The sequence below is a fragment of the Pongo abelii genome, chromosome 10 (assembly GCF_028885655.2).
Source record: "Pongo abelii isolate AG06213 chromosome 10, NHGRI_mPonAbe1-v2.0_pri, whole genome shotgun sequence".
In the NCBI taxonomy this organism is placed as follows: domain Eukaryota; kingdom Metazoa; phylum Chordata; class Mammalia; order Primates; family Hominidae; genus Pongo; species Pongo abelii.
In genome coordinates this window covers 125,913,785-125,937,366 of record NC_071995.2, presented here as the reverse complement: position 1 = coordinate 125,937,366, position 23,582 = coordinate 125,913,785, and the positions used below count along the sequence as shown (strand labels likewise).

The 23,582-nt window shown below is 39.7% G+C and overlaps 1 long non-coding RNA gene across 2 annotated transcripts in view; it reads left to right on the top strand.

Moving 5' to 3' along the window:
* LOC103892161 (uncharacterized) overlaps nucleotides 1-23,582 on the top strand; it is a 61,078-nt gene that overhangs the window by 29,998 nt on the left and 7,498 nt on the right. The window contains exons 4-5 of one of the 2 annotated variants that reach the window (XR_010135850.1): nucleotides 16,968-17,063; nucleotides 21,134-21,984. This is a non-coding gene — a long non-coding RNA (uncharacterized LOC103892161). Of the gene's footprint in view, nucleotides 1-16,967; nucleotides 17,064-21,133; nucleotides 21,985-23,582 lie in introns of those variants that run through there. The other variant, XR_008512245.2, reaches the window with a different exon arrangement.

The window sequence follows — 23,582 nt, the reverse complement described above, 5'->3', positions numbered from 1 at the left end:
CTTAGAGAGATGGTGCATTTATAACTAGGAAGAAAAACATATGTTCAATGTAAGAACAACCTTTACAAATGGGAAGAAGAGAGATCTTGGCTGATTTTACCTCTGTAATTATGGCAAAGGGACAATTGAATGGGTGGAAAGTGAACATGCAGTCCTTCCTTTGGAGTAAGGTTACTAATTTTGGTTTTACCTCTGTATCTCATTTACGCAAGGTTCAGGAAATATTTTGTGATGATAGCTGTATTAGATTCCTAGGGGCTACATAATAAAGTACCATCAACTACTTGGCTTAACACAAAAGAAATTCTTGTTTCGCAGTTCTGGAGCCTGGAAATCTAGAATCAAGGTGCCACAGGGTTGCTCTCTACTGGAGACTCTGAGGGAAAGTCTATTCCATGCCTCTCTCTGAGATTCTGATAGTTAGTTTCCCACACTCTTTGGTGACCCTTGGCTTGTGGACACATCACTCTAGTCACTGCTTCAGTCTTCACACGATGGTATCCCTGTGAGTTTATCTCTGTTTTCTCTCATTATACAAACACCAGTCATATTGGACAAGGGGACCATCCTACTCCAGTATGACTTCATCTCAACCCAATTACATCTGCAGAGACCCTATTTCCAAATAAGGTTGCACTTCACATGTATCAAGATTTAGGACTTCAACATATCTCATAGGGAGACACAATTCAGCACATAAAATGGTACTTACAATAAATATTTTACGTGGGCTCAAGTATATGTAAGTAGTCTGAAGAGTTCCATAGACAACCGTATAAACATGAGTGGACTTCCAAAATACAGTGTTAAGGAGAAAATGTTAAAACAAAAAAGACCAAGAATAAGAGCACAATACTATTTATTTATATGGAAACTGTGTCACCAGCTAATTACTATATATCTTTCAGGAATAAATATTTTTAAGCACAAATATCAAATATATTAGAGTAGTACCTATGGGGAAAAAAGAATGATGGGTGGGGATAGGGATGAGATGAGTGGTTTAAAACAATGGCCCTAGATTACTTGAAATTTGTCCCATTAAGATGTCGGTTCTATATCTCTTCCCCTTGAGTTTGAGTGGGTTTTTGACAGTTTCAACCATTAAAGTATGGCAGAAGTGATACCTTCAGCATATTTGGTTCTTTTGGGACACTTGCTCTGGAGGAAGCCAGCTGACACATAAGAAGAAGCCATGTGCAAGTACACAGTCAACAGCTCCAGCTGAGCTACAAGTTGACAGGTGGCATCAGCTGCAGCCATGTGAGTGCACCATCTTAGACTTGCAGCTCTGAGCCTTCAGATGACCGCAGCCCCAGCTGATAGCTTATTTTAATTGCAGGAGATCCCACACAAAACTACTGAGCTGATCCCTTGCTCTACAAAATTAAGAGTAAAATCATAGTTACAGGCCAGGCATGGTGGCTCATGCCTGTAATCCCAGCACTTTGCGAGGCCGAGGTGGGCAGTTCATGAGGTCAGATGTTCAAGACCAGCCTGACCAACATGGTAAATCCTGTCTCTACTAAAAATAGAGTTATCTGACTGACTGGGTGCTCAGAATCCATCATATTCACTTCTGTCTATGTGTTTTAAGAGAAAAATACATATATATATTATTTTCAATACAAGCACAGTGTGTATATATATACACACATACATATACACATATATACATATACACACATATGTATATATGTGTGTGTATATTTATGTATACATATATATATATATATAGTGCTTGTTTTGAAAATAAACCAAACTACTTGTATCCATTTGCATTGCATTAAGGTCTTTTTGGTTGTTGTTGTGTAATGTTATATTGGCAGCTACTTACTACATTGTGTTTTCATAGGATCTTAAACTGCAGGTAGGAAACTAAACTTCAAGGTCTACCAGCCTGTAAGAATAATTACAAAATCGTTACTACATGCCTTCATCCCTTTTCTCACTAGTTGCGTGAGTAGACTTCCTTTAGAATGTAAAATTAGCACCAATAGAGGTTGTTTCTGGTTGATTGGTCTCCCCCAGATGTACTTTGTGTTAAAAAATAATGTGATTGGGAGGTCAGTACATAACATGCACTATTTTTCTCAGCGTTAATGTGAGGGAAAGCTTATTTTGTATTTAGGCATATACGGGAATTGTCACCTTCCTTTACAATAAACATTAGCATGTCCTGTGTGTCTTTACATTGCACCGAGAACCCTGGACTCAGCAAACTCTCTTCTGTTATGATGCCAACCCACCATGTTTATGTCCTGTGAGCCCACAGATCTCTAAAGGCATCAGTCATCCAAGGCAGAGGGTGAAAAGGTGATGCTGAGGAGGCCCCTGATTGTCAGCGGTCTACCTCTGCTTTCACTAAAGAGCCACTCACATCTTAGTATCAGACGGCCTAGGTGGAAGTCACTATGAAATACCCACAAGCACATGCCTAACTTATTCTGATAAGTGTTGTGTTGCCAGAAGACAAGTTGGTGCCTAAATACATACAACAGACTTAGAGGTAATCTGTAATTCATGGTGAAGTTCAATTCATATTTTAATTTCTCTGTGAAATGTACAAATGCCCATATCGTATGTCAACTCCCGTTTGAACCATAATGAGAAGATCGTTTCATTTCAATTCCATCCATTCATTTCTTTCTATTTTCCCACACTCATCCACTCTCTAAATGAATAATTATCACACATAAGAGAATAACAGTGCATGCACTGTTTGGCTTATAGGGTCAAAAATGGCAGACACAAAGAATTAGTTTGGTAAACACCGATGAAAGTTTTTATGCTTTAATTATTGGCCGAAATGAAGTAGAGGTCACTGCTTGCTCATTCTCCGTTCCCCACACCCTCTAAATCACCTGTCAGTTTAAAGTAAATTTTAGTAGATTCAAAGCAAGACAAATGACTTTTGTAACACACCTCTGTGTATATCTCTCAGTGATGTGGGCATTTTGTGCCCTTCTTTCTTAGGAAAGCTCTTCTCTAAACTGAACTAGCCAGATGCAGAGCTTTGCATGAAAACGTCCAATAGATAGACAAATGGGAAAGGATGACAGGGATCAAGGATGAAAATGGAGATTTCTCTCCTTCTAAGAAACATTGGCATCTTCTTACTACTATCAATTCGGCATGAAGGGAGAAATGGGTGTCTGCTCTGCCATCTTGTTGAAGTGCCATAGGGGGTAAAACGAACTCCACCCTCATTCATTCCATAGTTCAGAGCCAAAAGCTGCATTGGCCACTATAGTGGCTTTGTGAATGGCAGAGCTGTCATGGACCAAAATGGAATCTGGAGAGAACAGTGTGTAAAGTTTTGTGGGAAATTCTAATTAGAATCAGATGGAGGTTTTCTTGGTTTGTTTATTTGTTGTTGCTGTTGTTTTGGTTTGTTCTGTTTTAATGGACTTCTAATGTACGTCGGCACAGACAGATGCACAGTTAAAAAAATAAGCAAAACAGGAAGGTAAAACTGAAATGAATTCCCAAGCTCTTATTGACAGAAGTATGGGCCTGATGGTAGGTGGTTATTATGCCATTGGTCTTGAAGGCTACTCATGCCGTCATGTCTTGCCTTAAAAGACACCTCTATTTTCCCTCCTCTAGTAATAGAGCCATTGTATCCCCTTGTGGCCATAGATAGTATTATATATACTCCAATTTCAAAATCTATAATTCAGTTGATCAAAATGTCAGGTTTTACCAAAAATACTTCACCAGGCAATGCAGAAGAGCCATGCCTGGGAATATTTTTCAATGATTACTTATTGGTACAATTCTAGGATATGACTGAATTACTCTTTTCATAAAACTGTTCTTTTAAAATAATTATTTCTTCTGTAATTAATAAAAAAATCAAGTGAAAGGCACAAATGAACATTTTTCCCTAAGTGCTAGAAATTGAGCATTTGTTTTAATTGAAATGAGTTTTAAAGTAATCGTCAGTCATTCAACTAAAAGTGAAAGCAGCCAGACAACTAGAAATCTGGATTAGCTTCAGATTGAGTTGGAGTCAACTTGGTGTGAGTCACTGTGGTGACAGCAGCATCCAGGACTTCGATGCCCACCCATTAGCCACCTGAAGCTGCCCTCCCTAAGAACAGAAACATCCTCCTTGTTGAAAATGAAATGGATACTGTTTAGTCTCGCATTGACTCTGTTGCTGATCGTCTCTACTTGAAAGTAGGATCTATTTCATTGCACTCTCCTGGTTTTCCTTCATTCTTTTCTGAACATGCACCTTGCACATGTGTGGTGTTTATTGTACCTGTGTGGGGTTTTATTACTTTATTATCATTTTTTCTTTAAAGTTCAGTCTCCATAGAGACTGTCAAAGATTGCCAGTGTTGACTCTATTTCAAGTCATCATGACCGAGTATTGGGAAAAATTTTCATGTAATAATTACACCTCAGATAGGGAGCGACAGCATTAGGAGATATACCTAATGTTAAATGACGAGTTAATGGGTGCAGCACACCAACATGGCACATGTATACATATGTAACTAACCTGCACATGGTGCGCATGTACCCTAAAACTTAAAGTATAAAAAAAGATTACACCTCAGATAAACCTCATTGGCTGTGGTACTGCCACTGTGCAAAGCTTGTATGGGTTTTAAAAAAATGTTCAAATTGGGCATTTTAGAGCATAAAGAGGAAGGCTACAATAATTTCTACCTGACTTAATTTAGTATATTTAGATATTTAAAGGACAAAATTTTAAAACCATTTTAAAATTTTAAACATTCAATATAATTCCACAAATTTCATTTAACGAAGTGAATGACCTTAAAAAACTAGACTAGCCAAGGATGTCTATGATTAATAGATATTAAACAATAGATTGAGTACCCAAAATTTCTTATAACTTCTTGTTGTTAAATTTGTACCATAGGAGCCTGGCTCTTGTTGGAGGAAGAGGCACAAGGGCATAGATAAAGATGCTTCACTTCCTCCCTGTTCTTCTGAATCCATCTACTTTCCTTTGGTGATCCCAAACAATCCTTATCTTTGTAATGATGAGTGTCAAATAATTACTCTCAGGCTTAACTTATCCCTCTTTATAAATGTATGTCACCAGATACATCCTAGACATCTCCATTTGAATATATATAGGTGACTCGAACTTTACGAAAACACCAAAGGTCTCATCACTTTCCTCCTGAATTTGCTTCTATTTATGTGTCTTTGTCTTGGACAGAAGTATAACCCACCATTCACCTTCCACCCCAGTGAGAGTTCTGAAGTCATCCTTCTTTCCAACTCTGAAGCCAGTCAATTAAGGCATGCCTACCAGTCTGCAGAACATTTCTCCAATTGATCCTATTTATTCCCCTGTCAGCAAAACTATCCCATTTTTCTCCTTAATCAACTCTTCCTCAACTAGAGGAATAAACACACAACACTTTGATTTGCCTCAAATATTGTCTCATTACCATTCATTCTCCATAGTGCAGCCACAATGCTCTTACAAAACATCAATCAGTGCATTTCACTCTCTTTGTTGAGTATCCCGCTTTTCTGAAAAAACATCCCAGAGTCTAAATATGTTAGCCAAGGGTCTCCATACAGAGAGTTAGGGCAATGTAAGGCTTAGGAATGCAACCTTCAGTTGCTGAGGTCCTACTTCCAGGATTTCTGACTTAGTTGGTCTGGCAGGGGCTGAAGCACATATATACTCTTTTATATAGTAGTAATGAACAGTCAGGTTAAGAAAATTAATCAAGTGTCAGTCTGCTTGGATATGATGATAATATTTAGCTGGATGTATTCTAATATTTAGCAAATTTCACAGCTGTGTGAAATTACCTATATCCCCATTTCTTCAATTGAATGGCCACATATTAACTGTACCTTCATTGTGTAATTTCTTTGCGAATAGAATGAATCCAAAGCCCTGAAACCTAGTAAGTGCTAATTAAGTGAAAACCACTGATATTATTTATACAACTTTATTTGCAGTTACTGCGTTATATTTTACTTGCCGGAAACTTGTAGTTTCACACACAATGTTATTTCTTGCTCATTCTATTAATTGTGTCTGGGATTAGAAACTCTGGATTTATGTATTAGTCAGTATTCTCCAGAGGGACAGAACTAATAGGATATATGTTTATAAAAAAGGGAGCTTATTAGGGAGAATTGGCTAACACGATCACAAGGCCAAGTCCCATGACAGGTTGCCTGTAGGCTCAGAAAGAAGGAAGTCAGTAGTGGCTCAGTCCCATTGCAAAACCCTCAAAAGCAAGGAAGCCAACAGTGCAGCTTTCAGTCTGTGGTGGAAGGCCCGAGAGCCCCCGGCAAACCATTGGTGTAAGTCCAAGAACACAAAGGCTGAAGAACCTGGAGTCTGATGTCCAAGAGCAGGAGGAGCGGAAGGAAGCATCCAGCATGGGAGAAAGACGAAAGCCAGAAAACCCAGCAAGCAATGTCCTCCCACCTTCTTCCGCTTGCTTTGTTCCAGCCGTGCAGCATGGATGGTGCCCGCTCATGTTGAGGGAGGGTCTTCCTCTCCCAGTCCACTGATTCAAATGTCAGTCTCCTCTGGCAACACCCTCCCAGACACACCCAGGCACTTTACCAGCCATCCAGGCATCCTTCAATCCAACCAAGTTGACACCTAATATTCAATCATCACAGCTTCCTTCCTTTCACTTACCAATCATCTCCCTCCCGATGTGCACCTGGGATCCTTCCTTATCTCTATCCTGACTGAATTTTGTGGCCGATATTGATCTTTCCACACAGCTTAATAATGATGTGTCTAGATGTGTATTTGTCTCTCTAAAATGTTAGCATATTTACAATTAAAAAGTAAATACTGGATTGTGTCTTATGCATGTCTGTGTCTCCATCCCTTACCTATGGTAATGTAAGATGCAAAATACACACTCATTAACTCTTATGATTTTCCTGGGCTCTTAGATGAAAACATGTAAGTCAATATGTCACCTTACCAGATGAGAAAACAGGCTTAAAATGGCATACATATTATATCATTAATGTTCTTTAGAAATAGGACCAGAGAAGAAAGCTATGTTTCAGAATAAAATCTCTCATAAAATATTAACTATAAATAATTGGTAAACTAAGTCAATAAATAAATCAAGAGAACAAAAGCAACAAACAATTGCACAATTTACAAAAATGGTTCTGTGTGTATAATGACAGCAGGCTTTCAGAATTCAGAACTAATTTGACAAAGCAGATGAGGCTCTTTTAAAAAGTGATCAGTCGTTATGCCAAGTAGTATTTAAATCCCAGCTACACAGAATTTTGTGATGAAATTTTTAAGAAAAAAGAATCATGTTTTGCCTCAAAGTAGGCAAAATAATAACTTGAAAGAAAACTTTTTATTCTAGGTCTCACCGAAAGAGAAATAAAAGAAGAAAAGAATCTTCTAAAGTTATGATTTTAGCCTGACTTTGAGGAGTTCCCTATTTTGTAGATACTTAAGGAAAAAAATAAATAAATACTAAAAGAAAGTAGGAAAGTAGGAAATGCTATTGGAAATTTATCAAGACCCTGCTTTAACACAGTTGGCAGATGAGCACAGATAAACCAACATTTTAGGCATTTGTTAGCATAGCATAGCACCTTATGTGACAAAACCCATATCCAAACCTTATTAGCCATGTGGCCTTGGGCAACTTTCCTAGAGGTTATAACTTTTAAAATTCTTTTTTAAAATGGTGATGCTAATAACTGTTTTCTAAGGTTGATAGGAAAAAAATGAGATACTGTATAGGAAAAAAAGAAAACTTTGCCACGTCCATGGCATATGGAGAGAACCGAATCAACCTTTTTCAAATGAAAGTTCACATATACCTGAAAACTGTATTCATGGGTCAAACTTTCTTCTTTATAACTGGTGTCATAATAGCTATTTCTATGCCTTCAGCTTCTTTAAAGTAAGATTGGGATTGATATCTGAATAAATGTGAATGACAATTTTTTGATCAAAAAAGGATGATTATATAATCTATGATTAAATCATACTAAATATTTAAAAGCACTTATTTCCCCAATGGGTAGCTTCCTACATTATGAATGAAAAGGATTTCTCTTTTTCTGACTCACAGTGTTTTAAAGTTGAAGCTTCACAAAACCAAGGTATTTTTACATGTGACTTTGTACCCACACAAATACTCCTCCAAGGGTTAAATGGAGTATTGATTAAGATTAAAAATACACGATTCCAAATATTGAAATTTTCCTTTCTCTTTCCCTATATCCAAGCTTAAAGGTTATAGTTTTAAAATAAACAATGAGAGGAACGGCCTTCCCTTAGTAGACACAGGGAATGTATCACCTTTAAAGTCTGTGCTGCTAAGATTAGAAATAGGCGTGGACGAATCTAAGCAAAGTGCTGCTGTCTGCATATTGCTTCAGATCAGTGGTCGAAGATTTTTGTTTGTTGCATTTTGTTTGTGCTTGAAGGTCCACAGTCCCTTTGAGTAACCGGCTCCTAAGGCTCTGGCTGACATGCTCAGGTTGTGAAAGTTGGTGGAAAACTGAAGCAGTGTTAGAATGACTGATGAGGAGGCTGTAGTGTGTAAGGGTGAAATGATGGCCCACAAGCATCCATGGACACCTCCTAAAGGAAGAAAGTGGCTTTGCTCTGTGGAGGAGGATAGCAGCAGGGCCTGGAAAGGGGAGTTTGCCTCTGCTTCCTCCTGGGAGGTTCCTCAATCACTCCGTAAATACAGGGCTGTGGCGTGCAAACACTAATGCAGGTGTGGTTCCGTTCCTACCAGCTTAGAGAGGGCCACATGAAACAAATCAAAACATAAAAACAGAGCAAAATGAGAAAACCAAGGACAACCAATCAGAGGTCTGGGACCCAAAAGATGTGGCGTGGTTGGATATTTAAATGATGTCGCACAGTGTGGACAGAAAAAGATCACCCCTGGGGTGGAGAAAGGGGGTGGTCAGTGTCAGAATTAGGAGTTAAAAGATTGAAAAATATTTTCTTCTCTTTTTGAAGCTATAACAGAGAACGAACAAAAGAATTAGTGATAGAGATACCAAACTCTCCATGGTGTTTTCTTTCTTTCTCTTTTTTCTTTTCTTTTCTTTTGCTTTCTTTCTTTCTTTCTTTCCTTTCTTTCTTTCCTTTCTTTCTTTCTTTCTTTCTTTCTTTTTCTTTCTTTCCTTCTTTTTCTTTCTTTCCCTCCCTCCCTCCCTCCCCCCCTTCCTTCCTGCTTCCCTCCCTCCTTCCCTCTCTCTCTCTCTCTTTCTCTCTCTCTCTCTCTTTCTTTCTTATTTTTGACAATCCCATTCTCCATACAATTTTATCAGTTATTTCAAAGCCATAAGTCCTGGAGCTCAGACCTGAAATTGTTCAACTGCTGCGTGGTTGCTCACTAGCTGCCTCAACCCACCCTCACTCTGCCTACAGAAGTGGACCTAGAAATCATAGCCAGCCAGTGAGAGCCTCACTTTATTTTCAGGCCCTGTGATTGCTTCTGGGCTGGATATATTCTCCCTCAGCACAAATGAATCTAGATTCGAGAGGTTTTGTGGAACTGCAGGAAAAAGAAAGAGAAAACACCCTACTGCTGGTACCACTGATGGTGTCAGCGTGAGGATTTCATGGGTAATCTCAAAGGTCAGTCCCGGGCTTGGAAGGGAACCCACAATAAAAGAGCAGTTAAGAAATTTAGGCTGGGCACAGTGGCGCGCACCTGTAATCCCAGCTACTCAGGAGGCTGAGGCAGGAGAATACCTTGAGCCCGGGAGGTGGAGGTTGCAATGAGCCAAGATCGCACCACTGCGCTCTGGCCTGGGTTACAGACTCCGTCTCAAAAAAAAAAAAAAAAGGAAATGGAGAAATGAGTATATAAACCAATACCTTTCTTGATGTGTTTGAGCTACATTTTTATCATTGCTTGAAACCAAAAGAGCCCCCAAGTGATATTGTTTATTTTCTTTCATCTCCCAAACTGCATGTCTTAATGATTTGAACATAAATGTCTCTTCCAATGGTTTATTTAGTTAAATAAAACTTTCCTTGCGTATGAACTCCTCATACAGCTCAGAAATAATGCAGCATATTACAGATATTTTAAGAGTGAATCAAAAGTATTTCATGTATGTTAACAGAGCCACGGGACAGCTAAGAGTCTGAATTCCATGTGTGAGCCAAGCGCAAAGTCAAGGCCAAGGCAGGGAGCTCCCTGGAAGCGGCTGGGCCTGCATCAAGGTCTCAAGCACATTTCTGGGAATTCAAATTAATTACCTAATGTTTCTTTTCTGGGAGCAGCATGCTAAGTGAGAGGCAAACACTCGAAGCTGCAGGCCTAAGAAGCAAAGGAAGATAAATCTGGACTTTTTCTCTCCTCACATGTTGAGCAATGGGACCCGGAGATCACTGATGATTTTTATTAGGACAAAAGTGTTGTGAAACCTTCACAGTATAACCCGAACAGTCATCCTGTGATGAAGAAATGAAAACCTTGTGTGTTTTCCCTCTTTACCTCATGGCCCAACTCCTCCACCTTTGTTGCCAGCACTTGCCGTGTATGTGTCTGCATAAATGTGTGCACGTGCGTATGTGCGTGTGTTTCAATGCATATATGTAGGTGTATGTGTTTCTGTGTCTGTGTGAATATGTTTGTAGGTGTGTGTATGTGTGTGTAGATGTTTGTAGGTGTGTATATGTGTGTGCATTTCTGTGTCTGTGTGTGTTTGTGTGTGTGTGTGTTTCTGTGTCTGTGTATATGTTTGTAGGTGTGTGCATAGGTGTGCATGCCTGTGTATATGTGTATGTGTGTATATATATGTGTTAATATGTGTATGTCTGTGTATTTGCATAGGTGCATATATGTCTGTGTGTGTGTTTGCATGTGTGTGAGTGTGTTTGTGTGAATGCATGTTTATCTTTCTGGTTTGAAGAATCAAAAGAAGCTGTTCCTCCTCTGCCATACTGGGCATTTTGGTGTTACAGAACCAAAAGCATTTGAGCCATTTAACCACCATAGCACTTTACCCCATCAATCAGTGGAGTATGGCAGTTCTTTGATGAAGAGATGAAAGAAAGCAAAGAAGAAAGAGAGGGAGACAGAGAGAGAGAGAGAGAGCAAGGCAAGCCAGCAACCTTTCCTCAAGCCAGAGCATTTCCTCAGTGAGAAGATAGAAGAAAGGCAAATGCTTATCCATTAGCACATCACTCACCCAGAATTGAGGCAGGACAAGGAAACAAGAAAAAAAGAGAAACATGCAGGATATTGAAAAGTTTTTCTAAGTTGGATATGCTTTCCTGTTCACAAGTTAGCTTTTGAGAAGGAAGGATTCATGCTGAAAAGAATGGTTACAGAGCGCAGCAGGGTGCTTCTACCTTGGATCCTATTGGGATGGATTCTGAAGGCACTGGGGAGGTGCCGGGCTGCCTGTGCTGTGGTGCTCCTTCAGGTCCCACTGTCTCTGTTTGAACCAGGAACTAATTTAGCTGATTTATTTATTTAGGCATGTTCTGTCTTCATTGCCCACAAGATCCTCGAGTCAAGCCATACCCAGAATCCCCTTATGGACACAAGAGAGTCTCAGCTCAGGCCGATTTCTCAGGTTTTTTCTGTGTACATTTAGCAGATCTATCTTCTGGGACTCTCTCTGTAGGACTTTACCACTCTCATTAACAATAACGAATCCTGACTAAGTTCCTACAACTTGTGAGGTCTACAGGGGACACACAGAGGAATGAAGCACAGAAGCCCTAATGGAGACTTCGGGCCACCATATTCTGGCTGCCACCACTGTTGGGGTTTCTGAGATGGTCCCTCCTAAATCTCACCCATCTTCTCCATCGGGTCCTAAACAGATGGAGACATGAGAGATGGCAATTAAAGGTCAAATTATCAGCTTTATTACTGATAGAGAATAAATTGCATATCATGGTTGTGGGTGTGTTAGCTAAGCGGACTTTCTCATTCTGAACTGCAGAGTCTGGCTAACCATCTCACCTGGGCTCAGGGATCGCTAAACCAGAGGAAGCCTGCCAGGTGTGGTGCAGCGTATTAGATCCCTATTACTCCTATAGTAGATTAACAAGAATCTAGTGACTAGAAACACACAAATTTATCTGAAAGGACATTAGTGATAGAAGTAGGCAAATGGCAAGAGAAACGGTAGAGAAATGGCAAGCTCAACAATTAAAAGTCGAAGTCCTGTTCTCGGAGTTACAGTCTGTTTATGGCACCAGGACACTATATACTGCAACGATCAGTTCTGTGTCACAGTGATAGCTGTCTGCCTTGTGTTCAGAGTCTACTTGCCCAATAAGACCACCAGAAAATATTACTAGGTTGGTGCAAAAGCAATTGCGGTTTTTGCCACAAACCTAATATATTCCTAATATATTGATCAACCAAAGATGAATGGATTAAACTTAAACTTACTGTATCAAGGAGACCTTGAGAGAATCTTAGCAATGTTTCAAAAGGGGACAGGCAAAATAGAATATTTATATCATGTAGGTGCCTGGGTTCAATTTATCTAAGATGGGGCTTTTGAAGTCAGAACTGGTTGAATTTTGAATCATTTTTGACGTAATAATTTAGGACTGGTGGACACAGTCAGCTAAGAGTATTCATTAGTAAACTGTTGGCTGATAAAATAACTGTTTACTCAGGTAAGCAAACTAATGTCCTGGGTAAATTGATTTACAAAATATTCTGACATATTCGATAGTTATTTATTGGTTATACGGTCTTATTTTCTGGGACAAGAAATTTCTTAAAAAAAGTGGTTACATCATATTGATACAGGTGGTTTCATTTCCTACCTAGAATAAATCCTGATTCATATTCTTACTGGCTAAGAGGCCTTAAACAAGTCCTATCATCTTTCTAAGATTCAGTTTCTTCAGGTATAAAATGGGGATTAGAAAAGTATCTATCTTATGAGGCAATTCTGAGGATCAAATGAGATAATCTATATAAAACCCTCAGAAGAGTTTCTGCAAAAATATAATTCAATACATAATAATAATACTGATAACACTCAAGAGTCAGGGAATGATTTGAGAATATCTTGAATGCAAAAGCAACAGGCACCAATCAACAGATGCTCACTCTGTGAATAGGTGTCAGTCTGCTTAAGAAAAAATTACTGCAGCATATGTTTAGAATTCGTAGAGAGAAAATAATCTTTCAGCCATCTTGAACTAGACTAACGCTTTTCAGTCATATTACTGTGGGATACCAATGAGCCACAAGCCCTTTACAAAGTATGTTATCCAATTTTGATTATGCAATTTACATTACATTGTATCTTTATGTTGTCAGCAAGAATTGCAAACTCATGTGCCCAAAATGATCTGTCTATAAGTCAGACTTAGCCAGTTGCTGATATGTTGCAATGCAAAGCTAGTATTGTCAGAATTCTAATTATCAACAATAAGCAAAATCCACATTGCATTATTAAATCACTCAATGGAAAAGGAGTTTAATGCTATGCAGGGCAAACACAATATTATGGAAGGATTATCTAGTCATCAGTATGACAATGTGTGAGACTCTCTGCATACTAATGTCCATCAGCAAGACTAAACATTGAGCTCAATGGATTTTGGGGTATAGTTTAAAGAATGTCATAATTGACCCAGAAGGAGTGATAAAAGGCATTGATGAAAATTAAGCTAGCGCCATAGTGAAGTATGTCTCTACTGGGGAACTGGAATCTTTTGTTCCTAGATACTATGACAACAAATTCAGGGCAATAATATGATACAGTCAAACAGAAACTCAGGGATGAAGAGAGGCCAAGCCAACCAGGTATAAATATTTCTATAGATTCTGTAAGACATGGTTTTCCTGTGGTAAGGTTCCCGGTGTAATTGTTGCTTTGTTTTACATTCTTTCTAATTTTCCATGGCTACTCAAGGGCAAGAATGAGATTAGTTAAATTTCAACACACACATTGAAATATAATACGATATGGTTTACTTTCTGCAATGTAATTGTAATTGTAGGTATACAAATACTGTCAACTCCTTGAGTCTAGTCATAAGATATTAGTTTGACGTTTTCTAGCGAAAAAAAATTGTGTGTGTAATTTCTTTTGGAAAAAAATACCCTTATAAACAGAATTGTAAGTGTGAGGCCCTCTTTGATGAGAGGCATGGACAAAATGGGCTTGGTCCTCACTTTGATAAAGTCAAGTTCATTCATAAGCTTAAATTCACAAGAAATCCAAACCCAACATTGATAGAAAAACAAGACCTCTAAAGTCCACTTAGACCTTTCTTCCACTTATTAAGGGTGCCTTCTCCAAACAAGCTGCTTGGCCAAATTCACCCTCCCTGTACCCCTGAACACACAAAACACCCTTTATTCTGTGTCCTCTTCTAGCTGAGAAGAATACTTTTTCCTGGGAAGAACAAAAAAACAAAATCACATCCCAATAGCCGTATCCTTTTCAGAAGACATGTGATTAGCCAAAAAATAAAAATACAAAGTTTTGGCCATGGCCAGGCGCAATGGCTCACGCCTGTAATCCCAGCACTTTGGGAGGCCAAGGTGGGTGAATTACTTGAGGTCAGGAATTTGAGACCAGCCTGACCAACATGGTGAAACCCCATCTCTACTAAAATAAAATAAAATAAAATAAAATAATATAAAAAATAAAATAAAATAAAATAATATAAAATAAAATAAAATAAATTAACTGGGCATGGTGGCTTATGCCTGTAATCCCAGCTACTTAGGGGGCTGAGGCAGAAGAATTGCTTGAACCCAGGAGGTGGAGGTTGCAGTGAGCCTAGATCACGCCACTGCATGCCAGCCTGAGCAACAAGAGCAAAACTCCATCAAAAACAAAAAAACAACAACAACAAAAAACAAGGTTTTTATTTGACCCAGAAAAGCATTCATTCCTGACTTTTGTTTTTTTCTTCCCAGAATAAAAAAAAAGTATTCTAAGACATTCTGGTTGGGGTTCTTGGCTTTTGAAACTACACTTGCCTGTTTCTTGACCAATTCTTTTTCTCAGAGCAGTAGAATCACACCACACACCTCTTTAGTTAACACTAACTCAACTGCATGCATGGCTAGCTAGAGAGAGAGAATAACATCATAACATTACTGGAGTCTAGGATTCTGCTTATATTCTTGTCCACTTGAATTTGTCCCTGTGGGAAGCTAAGGCATGAGATGGGAGAAGTCAATAGGTGGTTTCCTTCATTACTCTCAGTTCCCCAGGATTCTCCTGGTGGGAGCATCTCTCTACACTACCCGTAGTGCCAATGTTTGAAGATATGCATCTCCCACCTTAGAAAGGGCATGTTGTCTAGACACATCAACGACATCAACTGAAATGGAAGCAACTGACAGTCATCTGCTTCTATCCCTGCTCAGCTTGTTTACTGAGCAATTCTGAGGTTGCTTCTTCTGTGAACTTTTTATTTTTATTTTATTTTTAAATTTTTATTTCCATAGGTTTTTGGTGAACAGGTGGTGTTTGGTTACATGAGTAAGCTCTTTAGTGGTGATTTGTGAGATTTTGGTGCACCCATAACCCAAGCACTGCACCCGGTTTGTGGTCTTTCTTGTCTCACCCCCTTCCAACCCTTTCGCCCTATGTCCCCAAAGTCCATTGTGTCATTCTTATGCCTTTGCATCCTCATAGCTCATAGCTTGGCTCCCACTTATGAGTGAGAACATAGGATGTTTGGTTTTCCATTCCTGAGTTACTTCACTTAGAATAATAGCCTCCAATCCCATCCAGGTTGCTGTGAATGCCATTAATTCATTCCTTTTTATGGCTGAGTAGTATTCCATAGTGTATATATATACACACACACACACACACACACACATATTTATGTGTATATATATGTATATGTATATGTATATGTATATATATATATATATTTATCCCCTCATTGATTGATGGGCATTTGGGTTGGTTTTACATTTTTGCAATTGTGAATTGTGCTTCACATGTATCTTTTTCATATAATGACTTCTTTTCCTCTGGGTAGATGTCCAGTAGTGGGATTGCTTTATCAAATGGTAGTTCTACTTTTAGTTCTTTTTTCTTTTTTTGAGACAGAGTCTCGCTCTGTCACCCAGGCTGGAGGGCAGTGGTGCGATCTCGGCTCACTGCAACCTCCACCTCCCGGGTTCAAGCAATTCTCCTGCCTCAGCCTCCCAAGTAGCTGGGACTACAGGCGCCCACCACCACGCCTGGCTAATTTTTTGTATTTTTAGTAGAGATGGGAATTCACCGTGTTAGCCAGGATGGTCTCGATCTCCTGACCTCGTGATCCGCCCGCCTCGGCCCCTCAAAGTGCTGGGATTACAGGCGTGAGGCACCGCGCCCAGCTCTACTTTTAGTTCTTTAAGGAATCTCCACACTGTTTTCCATAATGGTTGGATAAGCTTGCATTCCCACCAGCAGTGTAGAAGTGTTCCCTTTCACCACATCCATGCCAATATCTACTGTTTTTTTTATTATGGCCACTCTTGCAAGAGTAAGGTGGATCACATCAGTGGCACCAATTGAAATGAAAGCAACCTACAGTCCTGTGCTCAGCTGGTTTACTGAGCAATTTTGAATATGGTTCTTCTGTGAACTTTTAAATCCAAACCCAGAAAAATATGTGACTTTTCTGATTCTTCTGCTGTGTCCAGGACTCATTTGGTACGTTTCTTCCATGAAGAATAAAACATCTTTAAACAGATTTCTCAGAATTATATTAGGGTTCTTTTAATGATCTGTCCTGCAGAAGAGCTATAGTTACTTCTAAAAAGGAAGACCAGAAAGAGTGATGCTAAGCCTAAAGGGATTGTTAGTTGTGTCATTTTAGGAATCTTAAGAAGTGACCTCTCTGTTTACAATAGACCCAGGACGTCAGCATGAGGCTGAGGCTGCCTGAATTGAGACGGCAGGTCCCGACACACAGACATAACCCACAATGGCTATTTTGAGCTAATATTTCCTGTTTTGTTTTTCTCCTGCAGCCCCTGTAAAGCAACACATTTTTTGGCAAGAATGCCTGGGACAGAGAAAGAATTTCTTCTCACTTATTATTGAGAATGTTCTCATATCTTTACAAGGTAAGTCTTGTGCGTATCCTAGGAAGAATGCCTTGGGGGAGGGAGAAGGCTTGTCTAAGCGCTGTACATTCACTGAAGAGTTTTTTGTTTTTCTGGAAGTATCAGACAAAATGCTCAGCATAATACATCTTTGTGGTTGACATTCGATTGTCTACCTGCCCAAGTAAGTGGAACTTTGATTTTGTGGCATTTGTGTTGAATCTCAAAAGCTGAGGCCATGGAATCAGAACTTTAAAGTCCTTGTGGTTTAATTTCAGGGTCTCTTAATGGTTGGGGTAGAATGTAGGGGCCAGAGTGGAGTCAGAACTCTGGATAAGGTAGGCCAGATGTGGTGATTCACACCTGTATTCCCAGCAGTTTGGGAGGCTGAGGCGGGCAGATCACCTGAGGTCGGGAGTTCAAGACCAGCCTGACCAACATGGAGAAACCCGGTCTCTACTAAAAATACAAAATTAGCCTGGCGGGCTGGCACATGCCTGTAATCCCAGCTACTAGGGAGGCTGAGGCAGGAGAATCACTTGAACCCGGGAGGCAGAGGTTGCGGTAAGCCGAGATTGCACCATTGCACTCCAGCCTGGGCAACAGGAGCAAAACTCCAAAAACTCCATCTCAAAAAAAAAAAAAAAAAGAACTCTGGATAAGGTAAACACTAGGTCATGACCAACACTGCAGATTTTCCTCCTGTTCCTCAACTGTTCCTTCCTTGCAGAAACATGCCTGGTTTCATTCAGGGCATCCATGTACCCAGCCCCAGGGTTCCAACTGGTCATGGATAATCACAACTACATTTACCAGCTTTCTTTGCAGTTCCTGATGTCCATGTGACCCAACAGAGGACAGGGCGTTTCCAGGAATGACTGCCTGTCTGGATCAAATGAAAATTTTTTTTCCCTTTTATGGCTAATCACATGCATTCTCAAAAGAATACAACATTAGGATGTGATTCTTAGCACTTCGGTAGCATCTGTGACAATAACATTATAATCATGAATCTGAAACCCAACATGCAGTAGATGACATGAAGAGACAGCAGCGAGAGATGGTACAAACAAGATATTCTTTCATTTTTATAAGCCATCGAAACTATGAGTGTTTGTTACCGAAAACACTGGGTAAAGCCAAAAAGGAGAAAAAAATAAGCCATCCCATGAAATCCCATGTTAAGCTTTTTTTTTTTAATCACTCTTGGTTATTTAAATTTCACCTCTCAGTAATTCTCTACTTCAGCATAGATAAAGGAAAAAAAAAAGAACATACATAGTCTTTAATTTTTCTACTCTGTTCTCTTCTAATTACCAAGTTAAAAAAACATAGGCAAAAAAAAAAAAAAAAACAAAAAACAGAAAACCCAAAGGCATCCATTGTTAGCTCGGGAGTATAATTTCTACATGGGGACATGGCTGGCCTTCCTGCTCGGTGCTACTGTTCTGGAAGTTACAGATAAGGAGTGGGCCCAGTAATCGTTCACAGAATGAATAGGCAGCACCTCTCAGTGTTCGTGTTTCTCAGGAGCAATGATGAGGATGACTCATATGCACTCACTGAAAATGCCTTATTTGATTATCTTTAGAGTCTCAAGCATCATCTCTATGGTGGATTGGTGGGCTGAGGAGGAGCCCTTTAAGGCCATGATAATCCAGCCACAATGACAAGCAAACTTTCAAAGGGACATAAACCCCATGTGTCTTAAGAATTGTGTCTGAATAGTAACAAAGGCAGGCGCAGCAGACTTTTCAGGGACCTCCCAGGCCACACAAAGAAAGCAGGTGCTGATAAAGGAGCATTTCCAGTCAGTGCAGCTGATAATTAAGTGGCCTTGTCAGAAGGCTTCCGTGTTACTGATGCAGTAGGAAGATGTGATTGAAAAAATAAATAAATAGGAGAATAAAAGAGTATTAAGAATCTACTTTAAAATGACTTCGATGTCAATGAACTTAAAAACATGCTTATAAAATAACTCAATTGTTTCTTGAAGACACCATTATGAAAGTGTGACTGAACTTCACAGAATCTAAACCTATTATTTTGTGCATCTTTTTTACAAGTTAAGTATGAATGTTGTTGAATGTTTATGTTATTTAATTCTGAGCCTAGTAAGGATAGACGTGGCTTATTTAACTGAACCATTGAGGCATTAAAGAAGTTAGAATAGAAAGAGTCACATTTTGGCCAGAACACATTTTTGTTCATAGTGGTAACTGCTTGGACACCAGATTAAATTGGAGAAGGGGCAGACAAAGTTAATACAAACACATCGCCTGCTTAAAACAAGTGGACATTGCGAGGTCTGCAATTACCTCCCGACTTTATTGGAAGCAAAACAGCTTTAATCAGGATCCTTGTTCTTGTGCACCCTAATTATTGGGTAACAGGCAATATTATACTCTAGCTAATTGCAGAGAAATTGCTTGAATCTAAGCACCTGCAATGGTGGATTGTGATTACTTCATCTGGTTGAATTTGGGCACAGTATTTGACAGGAGAGCCCAGGTTATCTTGAAGTTGTGCAGAGCAGGGGCTAAAAATTTAGACTTAGGACTGTGTTTTTCAGGATTCTCTAGAGGGACAGAACTAATAGGATAGATGTATATATGAAAGGGAGTTTATTAAGAAGAATTGACTCACACTATCGCAAGTTAAAGTCCCACGATAGGCCGTCTGCAAGTTAAGAAGCAATGAAGCCAGTGATGGATCAGCCCCAGTCCCCAAATCTCAAAAATAGGGAAGCCGACAATGCAGCCCTCAGTCTGTGGGCAAAGGCCCGAGAGCCCCTGGTAAACCACTGGTGTATGTCCAAAGGTCAAAAAGCTGAAGAACTTGGGATCTGATGTTCAAGGGCAGGAAGCATCCAGCACAGGAGAAAGATGAAGGCCAGAAGACTCAGCAAGTCTGCTCTTCCATCTTCTCCTGCTGGCTTTATTCTAGCCGAGCTGGCAGGTGATTACATGGTGGCCACTCAGATTGAGGGTAGGTCTGCCTCTCCCAGTCCACTGACTCAAATGTTAATCTCCTTTGGAAAACCCCTCACAGACACACCAGGAACAGTATTTTGCCACCTTCAATCCAATCAAGTTGATACTCAATATTCACCATCACAGGAACCAACCTGCCTGTATTCAGCTCCTGGCTTTGCTACTCCCTGGCTGTGCAAATGTGAATGTGTAACTTTGCCTTGCTGTGCTTTGCTTTCATCTTATGTAGAGTGGGGATGATAATGGCATTTACGTCAAAGCACGGTTGCAGACTGGGCTAGCGAACTTTCTCTGCTAGGACTCACCCCAGGACCTAGTACCTTCAAGCACTGGCTGTACTAATTACCAGCTTCTGAATCGCAGGCCTCTTTTCCATAATCGGAAAGACTTGTAAGTGCTTCTGTTTCCTTCCCCATAAACTCCTGGAGAAAGAACAGAAACTGGAGTCTATGATATATAGGGGAGAGAAAAGAAAAGAAAAAAAAAGAAGAGAAAAGAAATTGGTTAATATCCCAAAACATTATTTTAGTCATGTATGTGAAAACAGTCTGTTCTGTGAATACATTATCACCCTCAAAACCTGACTGAACATGAAAATGACTCATGTGATCTGCTTTTATTGATATTTAAAAAAAGGAGAAAACAATAGACTTTCTCATTGATTGGGGGTATACAGAGGGGATCTTCAGCCTTTAGGGGAACAATTTTGGTGTGGTTTTGTTTTCCTCTCAAATATGCCATACAGAAAATAGTCTTTTGAATTGTAAACTACAGACAAAATCTTAAGCCTCACAGCCCACTGAATGGATTCTGTCTTGGTTAAGGGGACTCCAGAGAATTTTAAAAAACTGAGTTCCCAGCCACGATGGAGTGGAAAATTGGACATGCCTTGTCTCATCCCCTTGCTTTTGCAAATTAGACACAACAACGGACCAGTATTACTGTTAAAATAGAGGTCATAAGACTGGCAGAACAGACTCTTTGTAGCAATAAGATACAAAATTATAAATAAGACCTAAGGCCATGCCAGGCAAGGGATGAGTCTACTTAAAGAGTAAACAATATTCTAACTGCCACAAGAATTTTCTTTTTTTTTAGCAGCTAAACAAGTGCTGGCTTTGAGATAAGCAACATTAAAACAATTTTCAGCTCATCTATGACCAGACATTGACTAACTGGCCCTCCTCTTCCATAAGCCAACAGCTTTCACTGAACAAGAGACTGATTTCAGTAACTCTCTCCTGATAAGAAGACCATTGACCATGGACTGGTTCTGGCTGGTTTACAGAGGCTGCACACTGAGTGTCTTCATGTTCTTGCTTCATCTTTTGACATATAAAGTCTAATTGTAATACATTTAAATGTTAAGTCTCCGACCCAAAGTGAACATGGCTTACGGGTACCATGCACGTTTGTTCAATATGCATCCATCAGGATTACCTTCACAAATCCACAGTTCTTCCTTAACCTGTTGCATATGTATCCTTGGCCAATGCATTCAGCTTCAACTTCTGTTCAACCACTCCTCCTTCAAAGTGCTTGATTTTGGTTTTTGGCCAGAGGCTGTGCTTCCCACCTACAGGTTGTAATCCCCCTTGTCAGATATAAAGCTCTCCTTTCTAAATGTATAAATTGTGTGATTTTTAAGTTAGCAGAATGCACAAAAATAATTTTCCCAAAGAGCTTATTTTTCTCCCAAGAAGTGAAAGGTTATTTTTTTCCCGTCAGTGCAAAGCAGATTTTAAAAGACATGAATATTCCTTCAGCAATGTCATGGAAAAGAGTCTGAAGTTTTTGTGGAGTGATTGTCTCTGGACATATTGAGAGATGGGAGGGGAGGAATTGTCCTTGGTTCACAATAAAAAGTTAGGGGCTAGGGACCAGGTCTCTCCAGTTATTTAGCAGAAATTGGGTATTTTCTCCTAACATAATTCTAACTCCCCAATCCTATATATATATATATATATTTTTTTTAAATGATTTTCACCTTCTCTGATAATATTGATTGCTTGACTTTTTGAGATTTAAATCAAGTCAACTGAAAGAGTTCAGAAAGGACACCGAAGAGTCAGGGAGGAAAAGTCATCCTTACTTTCAGAGATAAAAACTCATAAGTAATTAGATTATTTTCTGGAAACTCATGGAAAATTGCTTGTGCACAATCCCTTTTATTGGATTAATGTGTAAGTATATACTATGCCTTCAGGCTGGTTTTAGGTACATTGAGTCGAGCACAAATAAAATTATCCATCATAAGATAAAATCTGGTCAGCCCCACTGGACTGCCTATTTTCTCTATTGGCAACATTGGTAAGTAATGACTATAGAAATGTGTTTCATTAACCAAGGCATCTAAATTTAGACATAGAGTGGTCAACATTTTCAATGGGTATTTACTTCTTAGAATTAGTGGTATGAAAATGTAATAAACAATTAATATGCTAGCCACAAAATTTCAAATCACTAACTAAACTAAACACTGCTTAGTGATTAGAAATCAGGCTTGGATCCCATCACTTCCATTTTTTGTCTTTATGTTAGTAAAGATAAAGTTAAACACTGTAACAAAGAAAACCCAAAGTGTGTAACCGTTTAAACAGAATAAAAGTTCATTTCCCACTCAAAATTTTCAAAGGAAATGCCCTGGTTTGATGGTTAATATGAAGTGTCAACTTGATTGAATTGAAGGATGCAAAGTTCATCCTTTCTGGGTGTGTCTGTGAGGGTGTTGTCAGAGGAGATTAACATTTGAGTCAGTGGACTGGGAAAGGCAGACCCACCCTCAGTCTGGGTGGGCACCATCCAATTGACTGCCAGTGTGTCTAGAAAATGCAGGTGGCAGAAGGTGGAAGGAGCTGACTTGCTGAGCCTTCCTGCCTTCATCTTTCTCCCATGCTGGATGCTTCCTGCCCTGAACATCAGACTCCAGGTTCTTCAGCTTTTGGACTCTTGGACTTACAACGGTGACTTGCCATGGGCACCTGGTCCTTCGGCCACAGACTGAAGGCTGCACTGTTGGCTTCCCTATATTTATTTACTTATTTACTTGAGACCAAGTTTTGTTCTTTCGCCCAGGCCAGAGTAAAGTGGTGCGATCTCACCTCACTGCAACCTCCGCACCCTGGGTTCAAGCAATTCTCCTGCCTCAGACTCCTGAGTAGCTGGGATTATAGGCGCCCACCACCACACCCGGCTAAATTTTGTATTTTTAGTAGAGACGGGGTTTCTCCATGTTGGCCAGGCTGGTCTCGAACTCCTGACCTCAGGTGATCCGCCCGCCTTGGACTTCCAAAGTGCTAGGATTATAGGCATGAGCTGCTGTGCCCAGCCGGCTTCCCTATTTTTAAGGTGTTAGGACTCCAAATGAGCTACTGCTGGCTTCCTTGCTCCTCAGCTTGCAGATGGCCTCTTGTGGGACTTCACCTTGTGACTGTGTGAGTCAATCCTCCCTCATAAACTCCCTTTCATGTATACATAGATTCCGTTAGTTCTGTCCCTCTAGAGAGCCCTGACTAATACACCGAATCAGTGAGTGGCTCTCCTCCAG